At 35.5% G+C, this 15,390-nt stretch overlaps 1 pseudogene across 3 annotated transcripts; it reads left to right on the forward strand.

Annotated features, from left to right (window-relative positions):
- The first annotated feature begins 1,478 nt into the window (after positions 1–1,478).
- On the forward strand, positions 1,479–4,441 carry LOC144555346 (scarecrow-like protein 9 pseudogene; annotated as a pseudogene). Of its 3 annotated transcripts, none has more exons than XR_013512033.1 (3): positions 1,479–1,670; positions 1,820–4,082; positions 4,175–4,441. The product of XR_013512033.1 is annotated as a scarecrow-like protein 9 pseudogene, transcript variant X2 (transcript). The 3 variants fall into 3 exon arrangements; XR_013512034.1 differs by having other exon boundaries at positions 1,506–1,670; positions 4,172–4,441; XR_013512032.1 differs by lacking the exon at positions 1,479–1,670 and having other exon boundaries at positions 1,711–4,082; positions 4,172–4,441.
- Positions 4,442–15,390: the final 10,949 nt, after the last annotated feature.

Below are 15,390 nucleotides of genomic sequence, written 5' to 3' on the forward strand. Positions count from 1 at the left end.
TTTAATAGTTACTAAAATAAAGAATTGTTAACAAATAGATTTAATAGTTTTAGGTTGGACCTTCAAACAAATTTTAGGGAAAAAAAAATTAATTGGTATTTTTCTACATCCTATAACTAATCGGTAATTTGTTGTTTTTTTAGCAAAACAAAATAGTATTATTTCTAGAAAAAGTATTGACAATTGTAAGATTGAATGGTATAATTTCTCTAAACGAGTATGTAAATATGAGTTGGAATGAGAATAAATACTGAGTTTCAACAAAAATAGACAAACTTGCTCATTAGAAATAGAAATTCCACAGAGAAATTCAGCTCCGCCGTGGCCCGGAGGATGCTCATCCTGTGCCTCCTAACACGTGTCGATCCCTCTCGTCTACGGGAGAGGGGGGTTTCCGATGGGCATCGGACACAAATAGGGTTCGATGAGGGGTTTAAACCGTCGGATCTGCTTTAGGATTCGTGTATACGGATTTTAAAGCAGACGCGAAATTGCGAGTGCGAATCTTAAAGCAGATCCGACGGTTTAAACCCCTCATCGAACCCTATTTGGTCCGATGCCCATCGGACACCCCCCTCACTCCTCGTCTACATGTTACATGTGATCGCTCCCTTTCCCATACCCTTTTGCCCTTTTTTCTATTCCGAAAACGAAATTTCGCTCTTGCCCCAGAGCGGCGCCAGGATATGGGAGCTCCTGGATCATAGACCGCCAAGGCACTAGGGTTGGTAGCCGACTAGTTCCGGGGCTCATTGAAACAGTTCATGATGTACGAACATGAACCTATTTCATACTGACGAATTATTAAACAGTCCCTGGTCCATCGACCTTTTTTTTTGTTTGAAGTCAAATCCCGTAGGTGCTTTTGATTGAATCAATAAAATGTTTTACATCTTAAAATTAACATTTTCCTATTTAAGAATTAAAAAAGCAATAAACTAAAAGTAAATCGGTAAAGAGTAAATTCATCTCAGCACTTCACTAGCTGCTTCTTATCAATTACTGCCCTCTTTTGCGAAGTACTCAAACCAGTAGGATCTAAATGCTAAAAAACCATCTCCATCTCTCTGACAACTTCTCCCACCTTACCAGTATCTCATATGGCTCACGAAATGCTGGTATGAGACCATCTTTGCACTCGTCTTTCGTCGGTCGTTGTACTGCGCTTATCTCCCAGCAGGATCAGCCCGAACAAATTTATTGATAATAATGCTGTAAAATTCCTTTGCTGCGCCCGACAGACTTAGCATTGTATTTGAAAATATTCCTGGTTGAGTGTTGCTTGAATGGTGAAGTTCAACTCTGAAGTCCATCGACCTACACAGACCCCACAGAGCCGCATTGTTTCGCAATAATCAGCGAACACCGGTATCCCGTGGGATCAAGGTTCCAGATTACTGACACGTAGCAGTTTAATTCCCGAGAAAAGTTCAGTCCCACTCCCCCATGGAGACCGTACTATTTGTTTATTAAACTAAAGGGATATCGGGCTTTATAGTTTTTCTGTTATTTTGTTCGTTTATTTTCCACTAGAAGAATTAATTCCCCTTACCAGTCTCCTCCTTGTCCCCATTTATCCGTCTCCCTTGAGAGAGATTTAATTAGAGAATCAGAGAGCATCCTGACCTCTCTCTTTCTCTTCAATTTCTCTTTAACGAGGTTTTCTGAAGGTTAGTGGTTCTCCCTCATCTCTGATATGCACAAGTTCCTCTTGTTACCATCAATTCAGTAATATTTGACGTAAACCTTATTGAGATTGAGCTGATCCATGCTTTGATTTTTTTTTTTTTTGTCTGTCTCTCATCCTTCCTTTCAAAAGAAGGAAGCGAACTCTGTATTGAGTTCTTCTGAGTTTTAGGTGTACAGCTAGAATCTTCGCTCAAAATGGGTCTCGATTCGGGCCTAAGAGAGATATCGGGTATGCTGAGTGAGTTAACCTATGATGATCCGCATACCCAACACAGTAGTTTCCCTAGCTTCATACTAGAAGAACCACCCCCGTTTTACACCCCAGACATGTTTGACGCTTCGACTTCCACCGCCTCAAACCCTACCTGGTCTCAAAACCCGGAGGATTGCGAAATCATATCTAATATACCCATTGATTACATTAGCCGAATCACAGAAGAAGATATAGATGAGAAGGTGAGCCACTACCAGGAGGAGTCGGCCGTGGTTCGCGCTGCGGCCAAGCCTTTTTATGACATTTTGGGTCATAAATACCCTTCTTTGCCTGATGCTGGCAGAACCGGAGCCGTCTCCTTACCTGTACCCATTTATTCTCTGGAGAGCCCCCATGAGAGCTGCAATAGCAGCTGTAACCAGCCTGTCTCAGTCGACCGGTTGTCCCAGCCTCCGTTCAGTTCAACCAGTGGCAGTGGCAGTGATTTCACTAAGTCATTCGAGGAGCCGCTGATCACTTCCACTTGTGTGCCGAAGTTCTTGATCGAGAGCCTCCCAGCTTGGAATTTCAGAAGGGGGGCCGAGGAAGCGCAAAAGTTCCTACCTGTGAGTGAAAAGCTGGTGATTGACATGGAGAAGCCTGTTGGTGGAGTTGCATCACTGCAGGAAACTCGAACAGTAGGTGAAGGGGAGAAAGAGATCATGATCAGCTTTGAGTCGCGGATTCGAAAAAACCCAAACCAGAATGGCCATGATTTGGATTTGATGGAGGGGAGAAGCAATAAGCAATCGGCTTTGTTTGCTGATGAGCCGCCTCGGTCTGACATTTTTGATATGGTACTCCTAAAATGTACCGCAAAAAATGCAGCCGATTTAAGAGAGAGAATGAAGCAAGAAGCCACCAATGCCTCGCAGAATGGCCAAGCTAAAAGTCTGAACAGTACTAAATCCAAAGGGAAAAGGCAGAGCAAGAAAGAAGTGGTGGATTTGAGAACGCTACTCATACATTGTGCACAGGCTGTGGCCACAAATGATCGACGCTCTGCTTCAGAGTTGTTAAAACAAATAAGGCAGCACTCTTCTCCTAACGGGGATGGGTCTCAGAGACTCGCATACTGCTTTGCTGATGGGTTGGACGCCCGTTTAGCCAGTACTGGCAGCCAGTTATACAAACAGCTTGTCGCAAAACGAACAACTGCTACTGATATGCTAAAGGCATACCACTTGTACCTGGCAGCTTGCCCTTTTAAAAAAGTGTCTCATTTTTTCTCAAACCAAACCATATTAAATGTGGCCGAGAAGGCGTCCCGGGTTCACATAATCGATTTTGGTATTTATTTCGGGTTTCAGTGGCCGAGCCTGATACAAAGGCTCTCTCACAGGGATGGTGGCCCCCCCATGCTCCGCATAACAGGCATAGACATACCACAACCTAGTTTCAGTCCAACTGAACGGATTGAAGAAACGGGCCGTAGGCTTGAAGATTATGCAAAAATGTTTAATGTACCTTTTGTGTACCAAGGAATCGCCCAGAAATGGGATACTATTCGGGTGGAGGATCTAAATATAGACAAAGATGAGGTCGTAATCGTAAATTGTTTGTACCGGTTCAGGAATTTGATTGATGAGACTGTGGCTGTGGATAGCCCAAGGAACCGGGTGCTGAAGACCATTAGGGAAATGAACCCGGATGTGTTTATTCACGGCATTGTTAATGGGTCATACAGTGTACCCTTTTTTGTGACCAGGTTCCGTGAGGCCCTCTTCCATTTCTCAGCTCTGTTCGACATGTTAGAAACAACGGTACCGAGAGAGAATGAACAGAGGTTGCTAATTGAGAGAGATCTTTTCGGTAGCGAAGCATTAAATGTAATCGCTTGTGAGGGTTCAGAGAGGGTTGAGAGACCCGAAACATACAAGCAGTGGCAAGTGAGGAATTTGCTGGCTGGGTTTGTGCAAGTACCGCTTAACCCTGATATCATGAAGAAGGCTAAAGATAAGGTCAAAGCAATATATCATAAGGATTTTGTGATATATGAAGAGAGCCATTGGATGTTGCAAGGCTGGAAAGGTAGGATTATTTATGCAGTTTCTACTTGGAAACCTAACCGTTTTTGAGGAGACGAGTTGCAAGCATGAAATGATAAGAAGGATGTCTTGGTTTTCCAATTAATTGCAAGGTATTTTTGGCAGTATTTTAACACAGGCACACATGTGCGCACATACACACTAAACACATTATATATGATTTTAAATAATTTTTATGCAGCAGGTAAACCGAGAAGTAATCAATTTGCATCACAAGGGCCCAAATTAGAAGGTTGGAAGTAGTTAATTTAGTATGTAGAAAAAAATGCAATGCAAGAGGGGGAGAAAAAGGCAAGTCTTTTTCTTCCTCTTCTTCTTTTTTTTTTTTTTCCTTTTTTTTTGGGTGGGGGACTTGTTGCTGTTAGATATGTAAGGGTTTTGAGGAGTAGTTTTGTCGGATACTTTAGACTTAGAAATCCTAAATTATTCATATGAGCTCTAATCTGCTTCATACTTCTTTAGTCTCAAGTCTCTAATTTAGGTACATTTTCTTTCCTTCCTTTTTTTTAACAACAAGGCTAAAAGCCCATTTTATTGCTGAAAAGTTAATTACAAACGCAAACGCAAACGCAAATTGTATACTAGCTATCCATCCTAAAAAGCAGAGGTTCAAAATTACTTGCCTTAACAGCCCACTGGCATGATCTGTCTTTGCTAAAAGCACAAGACCTCCCTAGAATCAAACAAAAACTCAACAACGGATGCCCATTTGTAAATGGGTACCATTCACAATCATTTCATGTACCTATGTGTTTTAACAATCCATTTGTACCAATCACAACCACTTGAAGTACCTATGTGTTTTAACAGCTTATTACATTCCAACAAAAACACCACCAGTCATTTTTGAAAACCACATAGCAACCATTTCATTATCCAGCAGCCATCAATAGCGGTACCAACGGTACCAGTGGAGCCTCTCTCCCATTTATCCCATCTGACAAGGCTTCAGCTGGCGAAACACACTGAATAGAAATGACATCTAACTCCACAGGGAACCATTATGCAGTTGATTTAACCACTCAATCCATATTACCTGTCCAATAATTCACCACAGCAACTTTTATTAAAATTATATTCCTAATTGATGATACAGATTTTGCATTGTCCAAATACACCAACATAGTGAACTGAGCACGAGAAGAAAGGCATGTTCTTGATATTTAGGTAAGTTCAAGGCACAGTACAGTGTGTCATCAACAGAATTCCAGATACGGTAAAATATCTTGCCATCTGCCTAACGGCCTGACCAGAACCAGACCTTGGCTACATAAGGACATTTCCTTCTATTTTTGTTAAAAACTGTTGAATAACTGGTGATATGACAGATGCTGTTTGCAATATCGATAGAAAAGCCAATTATGGTCGCAATTTTCATTCGGAAAAAAGAGACAAAGAAAAATGTGTGGTGTTTAATAGATTATAGAAGGGTAGTATATTATCATTTAATGTCATATTGCAAAGAAGACTTCTTTAGGAAGCTCACGAGGTGTCTGTGACTTGTCTTTTGGTTGGAGCCTCCTTTTCTCAGCTATCTTATTATTTTTTTTTTGGTGAAAAGCCCGTAGGCATTGTCATTAAACATATAGTTTCCATGATACATAACACTGATTCACCCCCATGCTTATTGAAAATACAAAAGTGAGCAACAACCTATGAAGAAAAACGATTGAACAGTAGGTTTCGGCCCCTGTTTCTGCCGGGAGTAATGTGTTTTGGCCTTTCCAGAACAGTCCCAATTTCTGCATTCCCAGTGACAGCCCGGAATAGCTATGTTTTTGCCTGAAACGGGAGGTTTCGGCCCCTGTTCCTTCCAGGAGCATTCTGTTTCGGCCTTTCCAGGACAGGCCCAGTTTCTACATTCCCAGTAACAGCCCGGAACAGCTATGTTTTTGCCTGAAACTGGAGGTTTCGGCCTCTGTTCCTTCCAGGAATATTCTGTTTTGGCCTTTTCAGAATAAGGTACTTTTTATGCATCCCCAGGAACAGCTAGGAACACATCTGTTTCAGGCAGGAACATACTCTGTTTTGCCTGTGATCTATTTATGATGTTTTCAAAGGCTTCGCATCAAAACCAAAGGCAGAGGCTAGTGAGGAATTATTGAGAAGAACTGCATTCAGCTATCTTTAGCTTTGCACCTCTGTTCCTCCTAGAGTTTGGGATTTTTTTTTTTTTTAGTCGATTCACATTACCTCCCTGTATAGTTGAATTCAATTTAAGGTTGAAAAAGTACAGGGTTCATGGCTCTTGATGACTATCCGAAGCTACTTAAGCACCGATAGATATAGATATTTTTGGTGCTTACACTGTCAGCTTTGACACCACTTGGTACTAGAATACAGGTCATGCTTTTTTTTTTGTTGTTGTTGTTGAAGAAGTGCTCTAAGTCACCAGTTTCAATGAGAAATATAAATGGAGAGTACAAGGTCATAACTCATAATGGTACCACATCTCAGTACCATAAGAATATTATAAAGGAAGAAAATACTAATGTTTAAGGCTACACAAGAACTGTTGCAACAAGCAGCTATCTAGTATCGAGCTGTCACAAAACATAGCAAACAGTTTGATCTAAAATTACCAGAAACAGCTTCGAAGCATCGTCAATGCACAATAAAACTGACACAAAATTTCAATGCGCTACTAAACTGAATTGCTTATTAACTATGTGCTAAACCCGGGATTACCATGTAATTGGAACTCTTGTGAAAACCAATATGGACTAAAAGACAATAATTTACACATGACGTGACTCGTGTGACATATTCATTCGTGTAACGTGTTGATCATGTGATGTGGCTCTTTTTAATAAAAAATGGTACATTACATATAGGGCTGCTAATGATTAAAGTTCTGCTCAAACTCAGCTCGGCTCAATAAGAGAAGCAAAATGATTCGGCTCTAACTCGGCTCGCTTTTGAAAGAAAAAAGCTCGACTCGGCTCTGCTCATGTAAACACTTGGTTCGACTCGACTCGGCTTATTACTTATATATATATATAGAGAGAGAGATAGGCTACGGTGAGTTGCGAAGTAAAACGCGTTTCTACTTCACGCCGTATTTTTATTTTGAAAGCCCAAATGACCGATCCGAACCGTTAGATGTTTAATCCATATTGAAATGTGCTTGGAGACCAAATTTTACATTTTTTGGAATTTTTTTACTATTTATTAAGCATTTTTGAAAATTGCTGTTTTGCTGTGAACAGTGAAAAAACAGTAAAATTTTCTGGACCATCAGATCAGCGACTTTCAAAATTGCTTAATAAATAGTAAAAAAATTCCAAAAAATGTGAAATTTGGTCTCCAAGCACATTTTAATATGGAGAACAAGATGAACGGTTCGGATCGACGTTTTGAACTTTAAAATCACAAAATATGAACGTGAAATAAAATAGTCGCTTTACTTCGCAACTCACCGTAGCCCAGCTCTATATATATATAATTTTGATAAATGTTTTGACTTTTTGGCTCTCTTTATAGAGTGAAATTATATTACTGTGACATAATATTTGATATGACAAATCGCATAGTGTGTATTTTCTTTCATGGCACCTTTAAATTGGCCCAAACAACAATTCAATTATTATCATTACAATAGCAATAAACAGTTACAAGTTCATGATTTATAATATCTAGATTCCAAGGGTAAAAATTTACTGATTGAAACCAACCACGAGCTAAACAAATTTGAAAAAAGTGATGAAGAACGAAAGGAAATTCCCCCCCCCCCAAAAAAAAATGGCGCATTGTAGCATAGGGAAAGCAGTAGCCTAACAAAATAACTACAAATATGAGCCGGCTTGCGAGCTCGTGAGCCGAGCCGAATCGAGTCAAGTGTTTACATGAGCCGATCTTTTCCTTTCAAAATCGAGCCAAGTTGAGTTCGGACTTTTTTCAGTTTCAAATCTGATTCGTTATGAAATATTGAGCCGCTCAACTTATTGATTCACGAGCCAGCTCGACTCATTAGTAGCCCTAATTACATATCATGTTACATCACACAAATTTATCCGATCACATCACATTATTAATTTTTTCAATATTATTTCTTTATTATAATATATCTCGTACTAGTTTCTTTTTAATATCTTTTGTAATTATTTTTTCTGAACTAACGTGTGAATGTGATGTGAATTGTCTTTCATCATTTTAGTCAGATTACATTAAAAAAAAATGAACACGTTGTGTGCCATGGCGTGATGAAATCACGACATATTAGTTACGTCACGTCATGTTTTTCCTTCAATAGCTGCAATGACAAATCTTCAATGTAATTTGATAAAATGATCTGGATTTCTAGCTGTACATCGTAAAAATGAAACAACGGAATCACCCAAAAAGTCCTACCAGTTTTTATTTGTCACTCCGAAAATTAATCTCTCTTTAGTACAGTGACCACTTACTTGAAAATGGAGGCAATTAATTAATTAATTAGTACTAGGTGACAATTCAAGATAAGATGGTTATGCTAAAAGCTCTAATCTCAGTTGGAAGTGATGCTTTCTCAGGTCAGCATCCAAATTCAGGTTAATAATTAATTGTACGATGTTTCGAGTCATTATTTTTCATTCGTTTTCCTTTGTGAAAAGCAAAAGACGTGATATTTCGAGGAATGCAACCGGTAGAAGCACTAAATTATCATCAATAGTGGACGAATAACGAAGTTTAATTATGAGGTCCAATATTTAATTATTCTAATAAAGCATTGCCGAGAGAAAATGGTACCGTTTGTCAGGATATTTTCAATATGGCAATTGCCGGCATGAATAGCAAAGGAGGAAAAAAAGCAAGCATGATTTTAATTTTTAACCACTTGTGTGATTCCTCTGCACAGTTGACATTTCCGTGTCACCAAGTGTATCGGTGCACGTGTATGGTCATCTTGTAGTGCAAGTGTCGAGAGTAATCTAGCAACCGCAGCCTAATTAATGCTAAAAACAATTTCACAAGTACAAGAATGTCTATGCATCTTACATATATCTGTTTACATTTTTTCTTTTCTTTTCCGACTGCACAAACACATACAGGAAAGATTCTGACGTTGCTCCGGGAGGATTACGCCACAATATCATAATTGTTTGTCGAACATTTGATAATTAACAGCTTATAATATGCCTCAATGCTATTATATTTGTGGCATTGGTAGTCTGGTTCCGACTATTGGATCGATTCATCGATTCATACTGCACAGACCTAACAGCTTATTATGCGAAAGTGGTGCTTGTCCCTCTGTCGAAGAAGACAGTTGGGCACAGTTCAATGCTTTTTTTGATCTGTTATTTAAAACCTGAATTAGCTAGAGTTTCGTAGCGGAGTTACAAAAATAATGTCTCGTTGAGATACGGCCTGGGTTTATTCTCGTTGATTTACTCCCGTATCTAAACTGGGCTCCGTTTGAATGAATTACCTAAAAATTAAAGGCCTGGGAAGAGGCTTTACAGTACAAGTACTACATAATTTGTTTCTGGGTTAGGCTCAAGGCTTAGCTCTTTTCCTAACATTTATTGGGCCTTTTGAACCCACTAAAATTTCTCCTTCATTTCCCATAGAAAATATCCTCCTCATACAAAATTATATTTTTTGTTTCTTTTTCTTCTTTTGCTTTGGTCACGAGACAACATTTATGTGACCAGTAAACTCTGCCAAAACTTTGATTTAATAAAGAGAAGGTCGTGTATATGCCATGACTTATCGTTAAATTATATTGGTCCCAAAAAGCAATTACATGCCTTTTAAAGTTGTATTGATCCAGCGCTGCTATGAATAGCATTCAGTTAGGTAGTTGATATTGAACTAGAAGAAAGCAAAAGAGCTTTATCAATTAAGAAATGTTATCTTTCAGGAAGGAAATAATAAAAAGATAAAATCTGTCAACTTTTTAGTTCGATATAAGACAAAATAATATATCAATGAATGGCCTCGTGTTTTTTTATTGTCACTGGTCAATGAGAAACTATATGTCAATTACATGTCTCCAATTGCCTGGTCAGAGTATCACTCAGCTTCACACATCACACTCGAGGCCCCACAAAGGTACCAAATCAAAACAAGGGATAGGGTTAGGGAAAATGTGGGTCCCACCAATTCCTCTTTCTTTGGGGGAAATTTTGTGGGTGTGGTGTGTTGGGTGTGCTCTTCCGATAAGGACTTGAGTCGTCCTTCTAGGTTTCTGATTCAACCCCCCTGTTGTTTGTTGTCACATTGACTACTTTGCAACAACATATCCATGACATGCTTCCCACTTTTAGTGGTCCAATTGTGTGTTTGTTTGGTTTTATTTATTTTGGATCGCAATGTCTGTATATGCTCTAAGCCTCTAATCCATTTGTTACCATAGAATAAGTTGAAGTAATTCCAAGCTGGAATTAGATATTGTTTTTTAAGACCAAATACATATTTTACTTGTTGCCTTCATTTGGTATTTTGAGGATTAGTGGTTGATAAAATATGATAGAAGAGTGGTACGGAAAATGATAATTACAAGAGTAATAAAAAGATGTTATTTGAAATAGTGTTCAAGTTTATTTGAATTTGATAATATAAAATAGCTATGAAAAAAAAGTTTCTTTTTTCATCTCTTCAGTGCTCTTTTGATTTTCATATTTAAAGTGAATATTGTCTTCTTACCCACTAAACTAGGCATACTTCTCAGCATATTAAATTTATATCTGACAACAATCTTTAAAATAAATACTATTATTCGGAACAATGCTATCAAAGGGAGTTATCAAACGAATTCATATGAGTAGAAATTTTGTATTATAATATAATAACAAACTGCAAGTTAAATTTTTGGAAAATTTCTCATATACTGTCCAAATAGGACCAGTCCTATTTTTTTAGATTACAGAAATTAAACATGTTAGCTCTCCCCAGGTGTCCAGCAAACTTTTTATAAACCATAATTTAAAAAAAAAAAAAGATTTTTATGAAATCAACATGATTACTCTTTTTTTTTTTCCAAAAATCATAAGAACTGAAATGTCATTTCGGTTTGAATTTTTTTTTTTAGGATCGAAATGGCAATTTGGTCTGAGGTATTTTCATAATCTTTCAACGTATTTTTTTTCTCAAAATCTGTGAAAATGGCTGGGACCGAAATGACAATTCGGTCCAAAAAAAAAGGACAAAAATGACATATCAGTTCTTATGATTTTTGTAAAAAAAAAAAGAAGCAAAGCAATAAAATTAGTTTGGTAAAATCTATTTTTTTATTTATGGTTTCTAAAAAAAAATTCGGTGTCCACACATTTATGCGCAAATAGAACTTCTACTGTTCCACCTGTGTATATAATGAGGGTTTCAATATTTTAATTTTTTGTGTCTCTATCATGTCACTATTTTTGAAAACTTTAATAACTTAAAATTTAAAACTTAAAGTCAAAATAAAACCGTTGAGTATGATCTACGTACATCATTTTGTCTATACACGTGTAAAAAATTATGACATTTCAACTTTATTTTGATTATTATAAAAAGCTTGTAAAAATCTACTGATGTAGATAATTTCTAAACGTTAATTTTTCAACTTATTGATTCACATAAATGTGATAATTTTTTATGAGCACATAGAAAAAATAATACATATAATATCGAACGATTTTATTTTGACATTTATAATTTAAAATTTAAATTATTAATATTTAAAAAATGAAGACATAAAGAAAACAATAAAACCCTCTTCATAATTATATATAATATATTAATATAACTTTTTGCATGTAAATGGGTAGAGTTGTGTACTCATTATTCGTTGGATTGGGTATGGTTATAATTTTTTTACTATAACAAGTCAGTTAAGATTTGACATAATATAAAAAAAAGGAGGGATTCAAATTATATTATTTTATGGTGACATATCTATATTTTATAAGTTATTTTTTTAATTTCAAAATTCACATAGTCAATTCGAACAGTTCAATTGGATCTCTATATTAAAATATGCTTGGAGACCAAATTTTTTTTTTCTTTTTTTTTTACCATTTATCTAGAATTTTTGATAATCGGTGTTTTTCAATGATCCATAATTATCTAAAAACAACAATTTTGTATACATCTTTATAAATACTTAAAAAAAAATCCAAAAAAAATGTAAAATTTGGTTTCCAAGTATATTTTAATATGGAGATAATGTTGAACGGTTCGGATCGATTGTTTAGACTTTGAAATCACAATAATAACTTATAAAAATATGATATTAAGATGTGTCGCCATAAAATGATAATTAAATCCCTCTTCAATTTTTTTTATAAAAATAATACACTTTCAATTCAAAATTTTTTTTTTTATCAAGTGAGAAAGGATAATATTCTCCGTGTAAGAAATTATGAGTTCGAAATCAAGGGACAAATCCACGTACGTAGCGAGCCATAAATTAAAACTTTGTAGTTTTGTCTTTTATATTTTATAATTTTTACAAGTATTTATATCTTTTAGTTTCTTTTTAAAATAAAATTACACTACGATATCTAATTTAGTCATTCCCGTCTCTTCAATCTCAATTTTCTAATTCTGCTCATGTTGTAATTCAAATAAAAGATTCTCTATAAATATTAAATGCAATTTTAAAAACCTGAAACTTTCATCTTCTATCTCAAAATAAATATCCAATTCAATCCCTACGCAGACCAAACAGGTTAACATCTCTAAACTTGACAAAGCTCATCCTAACAACTTCCATCTAGGAAAGACCAATTACGTACACTCTACCCCCATCTCTCTAAAAAAGAACCAATTTCATTCTCTGTCTGATGAACAGTCTAATATAATCTCATTTTTGTAAATTAACTAGACATGTTCCATTTCAGAATTCATCAAGTAAATATCCAACAATGCCAAAACCATTTTATCAGGCGCTAGCACGTACCGCTAGCAATTAGAACTGTAAATGAGCTGAGTTTGAGCAAGTTACTTCCAACTCGTACTCGGCTCATTTAATAAACGAGCGAGTCAACTCGAGTTGGGATTGTTATAACGAGCTGTAGAGCCAACTTGAATTCAGCTCGTTATCAACTCGAGTTGACTCACAACTCTTTTATAAGTCTAACAAATTAAGTTTTTAGATATTGTTATACACTAATATGTGTTTATCTAAACACAAACAATTGAAATGACCTAATAATAGTTTATCTAATTACAAACAATCTAACACACAGATAATAAGTCAACTCAAAGTAAACAACAACTTAGAATCTAACAATTTTTCATACAACAACTTAGTACATAAGCACCAACAAACTCATGTTAACTCGAGTTATAAATGAGCGAGTTGGGCTATGCTCAAACTCAGCTCATTTATTAAACGAGTCAGCCAACTCAAGTTGAAATTGACTTGAGTTGTAAATAATCGAGTTAAAGCGAACCATTAACGAGCGAGTTGCGAGTTCGAGCAATTTTGTACAGCCCTACTAGCAATTGACTTAAAATTACATTAAATTAGTCCATTTATTTATTTTTTCATTAAAAAAAAACACTTATATAAAAAGTTTGGCATTGCTTGTAAGTTGCAACTAGTTGTAGCGTCGATTTTTGAAGTGCGAAGGTACCAAAACCCAAGTAAAATGGGTACGTGTATGGTGTATCTCCCTCTGTCCTCTCGAGTGCCCATGTTCTCACGGAAAAACAAAAATATATACGTGCACAAACGTGCAGGACAACATTTTTTGTGGTCACCGACTCACCGTGAAACGCTATTAGTGTTTGCTTAACCCCAGATTGGTATATGACACTTGTTGATTTAGTGTTTACTCAACGGGCCAACTATCAGGGTAGGCAAAAAGGTAATAAGAAAAGTGCAAATTTTAGCATTTAGGAAAAAACTAACCTTGACTGTGCAAGAATAAAAAAAAAGGAACAAGCAGGTCAATGTCTGTAAAGAATATGTTGGGCTGAGAATAAATATTGAGCTTCAATAAAAGTAGGCAAACTTGCTATCCAGAAAAAGGTTAATAGCTAGAAAAAACCATTGAGTGAATTTTTAGAGCTCTCAACCTTTGAGTAATCAATAATTTTAGAACTTTTTTTCTAGCCAACTGTACTACATCTTCTTTCCCGGATCTGCCCCTTCTTATTGGTTTATACCGAAATAAAGAATTGTTTAACAGACAGATTTAATAGTTTAGGAAGGATCTTCAAACAAATTTTAGGAAGAAAAAAAATTAATTGGTATTTTTCTACATCCTATTTCTAATCGGTAATTTGTTGTTTTTTTAGCAAAACAAAATAGTATTATTTCTAGAAAAAGTATTGACGATTGCATGATTGAATGGTATAATTTCCCTAAACGAGCATGTAAATATGAGTTGGAATGAGAATAAAGACTGAGCTTCAACAAAAATAGACAAACTTGTTCATTAGAAATATTTAATAATCTGAAAAAAACCATGAAATGCTTTTTTTTTTTTTTTTGCTCAAAATCTAGAAATAAGTAACAACCTAGCTACTTCTGAACTTATTTGAGTCCGATTCTTCTTATTGACTTGTACGGAAATAAAGAATCATTTCACAGTCAAATTTAATCATTTAGGAAGAAAAAAAATTAATTGGTATTTTTCTGCATCCTATTTTCGTTACTAATTGTAATTTGTTGCTTTTTTAGCAGAACAAAATGATATTATTTTCAGAGAAAGTATTGGCAATCATGCAATGGTATATTTTGTTGTTTTTTATGATGGAATATATTCAACCTTATCTATTATTATCTTATGATTGTTGCCGAACATTCTAGATATGTAATATCAATATTCATTTATGGGGTTTTGATTTGTGATCCAAATATTTTTTCTGGTTTGATCTGTGATCCAATTTTTTTTTCCGGATCGAGTGACATATTTATTCACCTTTGCTATGATATCCGCCAACCTAAAAATTAATATACCTAGATATACAACTATTATTTCTTATTAACTCGTTAATACAAAAACATTTAACCTATACAATTTAACAACAACAACTTTAATTAACTTACATTCTACTTTGTACCGAATATATATCTTTCCACAAGAATAAATACCTTAACCAAATATATTGAAAAAGATTCTTATGTTTTTGAGATTAATATTAAATGAGATCCTCGATCTTTTTAATTTTTTTTTTTTTTGGTCGAAATCTTTTTAAATTTCTGAAGACATCCAAAAGGATGGTTTAGCTAGTCTTTATTGTTCTATTACTTCAGTTCTATTGTTGAAAGCTCGTAAACTTGTGTCTAAAATTTGTTGATACGCCCCTGAAAAGCATACTTTTTCTTATTTTCTCTCAAAAAGGTTTTCACGTTCTATTGATTTGTGGGATATTTGAAAATAACAATACTGAATTTGCAAGAGAATCTGCCCTAAATATCAATAAAATTTCAATAATCAGTAACGATATATTTTTCTATAATAAACTTAATAAAATAAT

Source organism: Carex rostrata, chromosome 6, assembly GCF_964058835.1.
Source record: "Carex rostrata chromosome 6, lpCarRost1.2, whole genome shotgun sequence".
Classification (NCBI taxonomy): Eukaryota; Viridiplantae; Streptophyta; class Magnoliopsida; order Poales; family Cyperaceae; genus Carex; species Carex rostrata.